General features: G+C 42.9%; 1 non-coding gene across 1 annotated transcript; it reads right to left on the minus strand.

Annotated features, from left to right (window-relative positions):
* Positions 1-446: 446 nt before the first annotated feature.
* On the minus strand, positions 447-583 carry LOC119944923. The gene has a single exon (XR_005456064.1). It is a non-coding gene; the product is annotated as a small nucleolar RNA SNORA7 (small nucleolar RNA).
* Positions 584-8,597: the final 8,014 nt, after the last annotated feature.

The following is an 8,597-nucleotide window of genomic DNA, read 5'->3' on the forward strand; positions in this document are numbered from 1 at the left end:
AAGATCACCCACATCTTGCCTCCGGCCTGGAATGACCTTCCTCCTCATATCTGACAGACAATGACTTTCCACCCCCGACCCCCCTTCAAAGCCGTACTGAAGGCACATCTCCAAGAGGCCTTCCATGACTAAGCCCTCCTTTCCTCTTCTCCAACTCTATTCTTTATCACCCTGATTTATTCCCCTTATTCACCCCAAACTCCCAGCCCCCCAGCACAGATGTCTTGTCTTATCCCATCGAGTCGTCTCCGACTCATAGTGACAGCATGGACGCAACTCTCCCAGAATGCCCCACCTTCTTCTGCAATCGTTCTGGTAGTGGATCCACAGAGTTTTCTTGGTAAAAATATGGAAGTGGTTTACTACTGCCTCCTTTCCACATAGTAAACTCGTCTCCCCCCTCGACTGTCTCCCAAGCTGCTGCTGCCCAGCGCAGGTGAGTTTTGACTTGTAGCAGGATGCATCCACTCGCCAGCCACTGCCCAACCTGGGAATGGAATGGATAGGCCTCTGCTTGACTCTCCCTCCTGTAGTCGAGACTGGTAGAGTACTGGAAACTCTCCAGGTGCAACTCTGAGAGGATAACACTTACGTACACATCTGTAATTTATTTCTTTATTTCTATGTCTGTCTCCCCCCTCTAGACAGTAAGCTTATTGTGGGTCGGGAATATGTCTGTTATAGTGTATTCTTCCAAGCATTTAGTACAGTGCTCTGCAGTAAGATCTCAAAAAATACAATTGACTGTCTGACAGCCAATCATTTGTTCCTTTCCCACTGATGCTCCCAACTCTCAACTGGAAAGGAAAAGTACCATGGCCTAGTGGATACAGCACAGATCTGGGAGTCAGAGGCCCTGTGCCTGCTGTGAGACCTTGGACAAGTCATTTCACTTGTCTGTGCCTCAGTTCTCTCATCCGCAAATTGGGGATTCAATCCCTGTTCTCCCTCCTACTTAGACTGTGAGCCCCATGTGTGACCTGATTATCTTGTATCTCTCCAGCACTTAGTCCAGTGTGTGACATACAGTAAGTACTTAACAAATACCATTATTATTACTTATTTTTATTATTAGTAGTAGTAATAGTATTTGTATGATTAGCACTATCATAGCAGTATTTGTTATTACTATCCACTTCGGAATCAAACAAAAACTCTTCACTATTGGCTTTAAAGCATTCCATCACCTTACCCCCTCCTACCTCACCTCGCTTCTCTCCTACAACTCAGCCCTCACACTTCGCTCCTCTAGTGATAGTCTTCTCACTTGGCCTCTGTCTTGCCGTCGACCCCTGCTCCATTTCCTGCCTCCGGCCTGAAACACATCCCTCCTCAAATCCTACAATTATTCTCCCCTCCCTTCAAAGCTTTATTGAAGGCATATCTCCTCCAAGAGGCCTTCTCTAAGCCCCACTTTTCCTCATCTCCCACTCCCTTCTGCTTTTCCCTGTCATGCTCCCTTTGCTGTCCCCCCATCCCATCCCCAGAGCACTTATGTATATATATCTGTAATTTGATTTATGTATTGATGTCTGTCTCCCCCTCAAGACAGTGAGCTCACTGTGGGCAGGGATTGTCACTGTTTATTGTTGTATTGTTCTTTCCCAAACAGTGCTCTGCACACAGTAAGCGCTTCATAAATATGATCAAATGAATGAATACCATCAATATTATCGTTATCTTTTCTAGGATTCCCAAGAGAGCTCAATAACTTACAGCTTCTTTCTCTGAAATTTTTTTTTGTTTATGTAGTTCTTGTAGTGCAGCTTTTGGTGTGAAGACATGCATTAACAACAATTACAGAAACCCACACTGAGAGATTCTGGGCTCACTCCTGCTCCCGAATGCTTTCATGTGGATGCTTTCTCCTGAGGTTGATTGTCAGGCTCCCTGTTAGGAGATATGTAGTTAAAGCAATCAAAACCATTAGAGCTAAAATAATTCTCTCTCAGCACCAACACTTAGTGAAGTGACATTAGCTTCTTCTCCAAAGCTGTCAGGATCTGTTTTTAGGATTTGAAGGGCTGGTTTTTTTTTTCCCCAAGGTTAATATTTAAAGGCCAAAAAATGGAACTTGACAGAATTTTATTTGAATTAACTGTACTCCAAGTTCTTGCCAAAAAATATATATTTTTTAAAAATTTAGGCATAATCCCTTACATATATATGGCTCTTTTGAAGTGTGCTGATTTCTATAAACCAATCAATCAGTGACATTTACCAAGTGCTTACTATGTACTGAGCACTGTAACTGCGGTGTTTCTTAAGCTCTTACCATGTGCCAGCCACTGTACTAAGCACTGGAGTAGATAAAAGGTAATCAGGTTGGACACAGTCCATGTCCCACACAGGGTGTACAGTCTTAATCCCTATTTTGCAGGTGAGATAACTGAGGTACAGAGGAATGAAGTGACGCCCAAAGTCACACAGCAGGAGAATGGCAGAGACAGGATTAGAACCCAGGTCCTTTTGACTTCTGGGTCCGTGCTCTATCACTAGGCCATGCTGCTGAAGAGCTGGGGAGAGTTCAGTACGAAAGAGCAGACCACAAGGAGCTTACAATCAAAAGGGAGAGACGGACAGGGAGAGGGGTGAATATCGAAGAGTTTGAGATACAGACCCAAGTTGACAGGTGAAGCAGAAGGAAAAGGCAAGACAGGGAAATGAGGGTTTAGTCTTACAGAAAATGTGACTCCTGTAGGGCTTTGGAGACGAGGAGAGAGGTGCTCTGTCTGATAGGAAGGGGCAGGGAGTTCTAATCTAGAAGGAGGAAGATAGAAAGGGGTCACTGGGGAGAAAGATGAGATCGAGGTAGGGGTCAAAGTTTGGTGTTAGAGGAGTTAAGTGCACGGGTTTAGTTGTAGTGAGAGATTAATGAAGTTAGTGCCCTAAAGATAATCAGTGTGGCTCACTGGAAAGGGCACGGGCTTTTCTAGACTGTGAGCCCACTGTTGGCTAGGGACTGTCTCTATATGTTTCCAACTTGTACTTCCCAAGCACTTAGTACAGTGCTCTGCACACAGTAAGCGCTCAATAAATACTATTGATTGATTGAAGTCAGGGGTCATGGGTTCAAATCCCAGCTCATTTAATTTCTCTGTGCCTCAGTTCCCTCATCCGTAAAATGGGGATTAAGACAGTGAGCCCCCTGTGGGACAGCCTTGTAATCTCCCCAGCGCTTAGAACAGTGCTTTACACATAGTAAGTGCTTAACAAATGCCATTATCATTATTATTATTATAGTAAGGAGTTTCTGTTTGATGCAGAGACAGATGGGCAACTATTGTAGGTTTTGGAAAAGACGGAAGATATGGCCTAAGGGGTTTTTAAGAAAAATGATGTGGACAGGAGAGTGAAGTATGACTGAAGAGGGGAGAGGCACCCAGTAGTAATAATAATGATGATAATAATGATAATATTAAGCACTTACTATGTTCCAGGCAATGTACTAAGCACTGGAGAGGATTCAAGCAAATCAGTTTCAACACGTTCCCTGTCCCACGTGGGGCTTAGGCTCAATCCCCATTTTACAGATGAGGGAACTGAGGCACAGAGAAGTGAAGTGATTGACCCAAGGTCATACGACAAAGAAGTGGTGGAGGCGGAATTAGAACCCATGACCTTCCGACTCCCAGGCTGGTGCTCTATCCTCTATGCCATGCTGAAGAGGTCAACAAAGAGGCTGATGTAGTATTCATGAGAGGATATGGAAAGTGGTTGGATTAGCATAGTTGCAATTTGTGTGGAGAAGGGGCGGATTCTAGCCATGTTGGGAAGGTAGAGCTGGCAAGATTTAGTGGCAGACTGAATCTGCAGGTTGAGTGAAAGAGATGAGTCAAGAATAATGCCAAGGTTGTGTACCCGTGTGATAAAAGAGTGATAATGTTTCCTATTCATTCATTCAATCATATTTATTGAGTGCTTACTGTGTGCAGAGCACTGTACTAAGCGCTTGGGAAGTACAAGTTGGCAACATATAGAGACGGTTCCTACCCAACAGCGGGCTGTGGTGATACTAGAATCTGGGGGAGGATGGGTGGCAGTGAAACCTCCAAATACTGATGACTTTGAGACTGGAGGAAATGCAAGACTACGGAGAAGGAGAAAGATCAGTCAGAGCTAGAGAGGTAGATTTGAGAATCATCCAATTAGATGGTGGTTGAAGTCATAGACCCGAATGAGTTCTCCAAAAAATAATGGGTTTAGGTGGAGAATAGAAAGGGACCCAGAATTGGGCCTTCAGGAACTCCCACATTTAGAGAGTGGAAGACAGACTAGTTGAGTTTGGAAGGAAATAGGAGGAGGAAGCAATCAATAGCATTTATTGAGAGCTTACTATGTGCAGAGTGCTAGGAAGGTACAATATAATAGAGTTGGGGGACATGTCCCCTGTCCCCGTGGAGCTTACAAGAGGGAAGGGGCTGGTTTTCTTTAATGGTGAGGAAATCCTCTGAAGAAAAGAATTGTCAATGAGAAAAAAAAACATTTCCAAAGTGGGCTGTGAATTGTACATACATAAAGAAAATGTAAAGAATCAATTCCCTTTTTTTTTTGTGGTATCTGTTAAGTATATCTGGTATCTATTGAGCACTGGGGTAGATTCAAGCTAATCAGGTGGGACACAATCCATGTCCCCCTTGGGGCTCTCAGTCTTAATCCCCATTTAACAGATGATGGAATTGAGGCACAGAGAAGTGAAGTGACTTGCCAAGGTCACACAGCGGAAAGGTGGAGGAGCCTTGATTAGAACCCAGGTCCTTTTGACTCCAAGGCCTGTGTTCTATCCAGTATCAATCAATCAATTGTATTTATTGAGCGCTTACTGTGTGCAGAGCACTGTACTAAGCGCTTGGGAAGTACAAGTTGGCAACATATAGAGACAGTCCCTACCCAACAGTGGGCTCACAGTCTGCTAGTTCACATTCCTTCTAGATGTGTTTGTGTTAGTATGATCGGTGCTGAGTCCAATTTTCCCACTGAATATGCATAATAATAATAATGATGGCATTTGTTAAGCGCTTACTATGTGCAAAGCACTGTTCTAAGCGCTGGACTCCCCTCTATCAATGGACGTTCCAAGAAGCAACTTGGCTTACAAGAACACAGCTGCATCAAGCTTGTGCTTTCATCTTTGAGAAACAAACAATACTCTAAACTTCAATTACAGATGTTGGTCAAATGTCCAAATGGTAAACAGAACAAGGAAGGATTGCCAGATAAGCTCTATGCTCCCAAGCACTTACTACAGTGCTTTGCACACAGTAAGTGCTCAATAAATATGATTGATTGAATGAATGAATAATACAAAGGCTGGGGAGAGCTTCTGGTCTGTTCCAGAAAGGGTGGGCACAGTATCATCTCTAAGTTGATTTAATTGTATTTATTCAATCTTATTTATTGAGCACTTAATGTATGCACAACACTATATTAAGTGTGTGGGCCCATCCCCCAGCTCTACCACCTCCTCCTCCCCACAGCACCTGTATATATGTTTGTACAGATTTATTACTCTATCTTGTACATATTTACTATTCTATTTATTTTGTTAATGATGTGCATCTAGCTTTAATTCTATTTGTTTTGACGACTTGACACCTGTCCCCATGCTTTGTTTTGTTGTCTGTCTCCCCCCTCTAGACTGTGAGCCTGTTGTTGGGTAGGGACTGTCTCTATATGTTGCCAACTTGTACTGCTTGAATAAACCCCTGCACTTAGTATAGCTCTTGGCACATAGTTAAGTGCTTAACAAATACCATCATTATTTTCATTATATCAATCTCCCTCAAAAAGAATCCCCCCAAAACTGGATTATTAGACTCAAGTGACATCCCACTTATGGTCCCAGCACACAGTAACACGGTTCATTCTTCAATCATTTGCAGAAATTCATCCAAATCTAGGCTGTTTTTCCTGGGGGAAAGTTATGTATATTTAGTATTTAAGCACTTACTCTGGGCCAGGCCCTGTACTAAACCCTGGGGTAGATTTATAATAATAATGATGGCATTTATTAAGTGCTTACTACATGCAAAGCACTGTTCTAAGCGCTGGGGAGGTTACAAGGTGATCAGGTTGTCCCTCATGGGGCTCACAGTCTTAGTCCTCATTTTACAGATGAGGGAACTGAGGCCCAGAGAAGTGAAGTGACTTGCCCAAAGTCACACAGCTGACAATTGGCAAAGCCAGGATTTGAACCCATGATTTCTGACTCCAAAGCCCGGGCTCTTTCCTACTGAGCCACGCTGCTTCTCTAATCCAGTTGGACATAGTCTTAGTCCCACATGGGGCTCACAGTCTTAATCCCCCTTTTACAGATGAAGTTACTGAGGCCCAGAGAAGTGAAGTCACTTGCTCAAGGTCACACAGCAGACAAATGGCGGAGCTGGGATTAGAACACGGGTCCTTCTGAATTCCAGGCCTGGGCTCTCTCCACTAAGCTACTTTGCTTCTCATGCTTCTCACACCTACTGTTTTGTACAGGCTGTATACCTGAAGACCTGCTATGAGTCATTGAGAATTTCATCAAGTAATGGAGGAATTTACAGACCTATGAAGAACTCCCTTTCCTTGGGGTCTTCATTGGCTTAATATATTAATCCAACAGTTTGGGAGAAAGAATTCTGTGATAGCTCAAAAGACTTTCTTCCAAAAGATGTGATTCTGTGATAGCTCAAAAGACTTTCTTCCAAAAGATGTGAGAACTGAGGTAGAAGATGGAAGAAATGTTCCCTCTCAGTTGCTAGTCAAATGAAGTAACTCAAAGACTGTAAACCCGTTGTGGGTGGGGATTGTCTCTCTTTATTGCTGAATTGTACTTTCCAAGCGCTTAGTACAGTGCCCTGCACACAGCAAGTGCTCAATAAATATGACAATGAAAGAAGAATGGATGCAGTGTCTGAAAAATGCTCTGAGACCTTTGGATGGTTGTCAATCCATCCATCAAACAAATGTACTTATTGAGTGTTTACTGTGTGCAGAGCACTATACTAAGTGCTTGGGAGAGTGCAATATATGGTGGAGTGCAGAGTCGGTAGAGACAATCCCATAAATTAAAAGTAACAATTGCAAATTAGAATTAGTTCAACTCCTATCCATGGCTCAGTTGTAGTTGCTATTGTTAATTTGTGTGAGTGTCTTAAGTTGTTGCTTCCAGCAAGACCCACAGCAACCCTGTAGGCTTCCCACCAGAAGATGAGGAAGCAACCTGTCTGGGACCTGTCTGTCTGGGAGTCAGAGGTCCGGGGTTCTAATCCTGACTCTGCCACTTGTCTGCTGTGTGACCTTGAATAAGTCACTTAACTTCTCTGTGCTTCTGTGCTGCAAAATGGGGATTAGGACCGTGAGCCCGAAGTGGTACATGGACTATGTCCACTATGATTAATTCATATCTACCTCAGTGCTAAGTACAGTTCTTAGCACATAGTAAGCACTTTAAAATCACCATTAAAAAAACTAAAAAGATGTCAGCATATTTTTACCCTGAAGTCTTCTGTATTCCCTCCACAAGTTGTCAGCGGATTTTTATGCTTCATTTATTCAATCGTATTTATTGAGTGCTTACTGTGTGCAGAACACTATACTAAGAGCTTGGGAGAGTGTAATATAACAGTAAACAGATGCATTCTCTGCCCATTCTGAAGGACTTCATGGTGGACCAAATACTTTTTGCCCTTAAAAAAAAAAAAGGACATTTTCTGTGGCATGTTTGAAAATTTCTCCAAAATATCCTATTAAATAGATCTGTGTGCTGTCCCCTATACAAACTGATTGAAAAACGTGTGGTTTACTGCAAAGTAGGCGATTCATCATTAGGTCTTCCTTATTTGTATTCGATTAGCCACCCACCTTCTTGCCACTTCCTATAAATAGCCCTACCTAATCCAAATTCATATTTTCAAACCTACCTTAACTCTCGCAATACCACCAGCCTGTTGCCTTGAGATAAATCTTCTGAGAAATAAAAGCTAACACTTTTTTATGAACAGATGGGGATTGTTTGGCAAACTCAACAACCATTCATCGTAGAAAATGTCACTCAAAACAACTGCTAAACAGACTCCCTTGTGCCTAAACAAGTGCCACTAAAATTTTATCCTAATCCTTAACCATACAACCCTAGCCTGACCCTAATCCAGGCCTTTTTTTTGCGGTATATGTGTCCAGAAGTGTACTGAGCATTGGGGTAGATACAAGCTAATTAGATTAGACATCATCCATGTCCTAAATGGGGCTCGTAGTCTCAATTTATAGATGAGGGAACTCAGGCCCAGAGAAGTTAAGTGACTTGTCCATGGTCACACAACAGACAAGTGGTGGAGGCAGGATTAGAACTCAAGTCCTTCTGATTCCCAAGCCAATGCTCTATCCATTAGGCTACACTGCTTCTCCTTTACCCTTAATCTCACACTAATCCAAACCCTGACCCACCATCCCCTTAACTTTACCCTATTGCTTCTTCCCCTGCAACTGTATTTTGCGGGTGAGAGAACTTTGTTGTGTTTCTTTAGGGGGTGAGGAGGGGAAATATGCATTTCTGGGAAATGTACTTCTGAAGGCTTGCTCAATCAAACAATCAATGGTATTAATTCTGTGATTAC

This window comes from Tachyglossus aculeatus, chromosome 23 (genome assembly GCF_015852505.1).
Source record: "Tachyglossus aculeatus isolate mTacAcu1 chromosome 23, mTacAcu1.pri, whole genome shotgun sequence".
Classification (NCBI taxonomy): domain Eukaryota; kingdom Metazoa; phylum Chordata; class Mammalia; order Monotremata; family Tachyglossidae; genus Tachyglossus; species Tachyglossus aculeatus.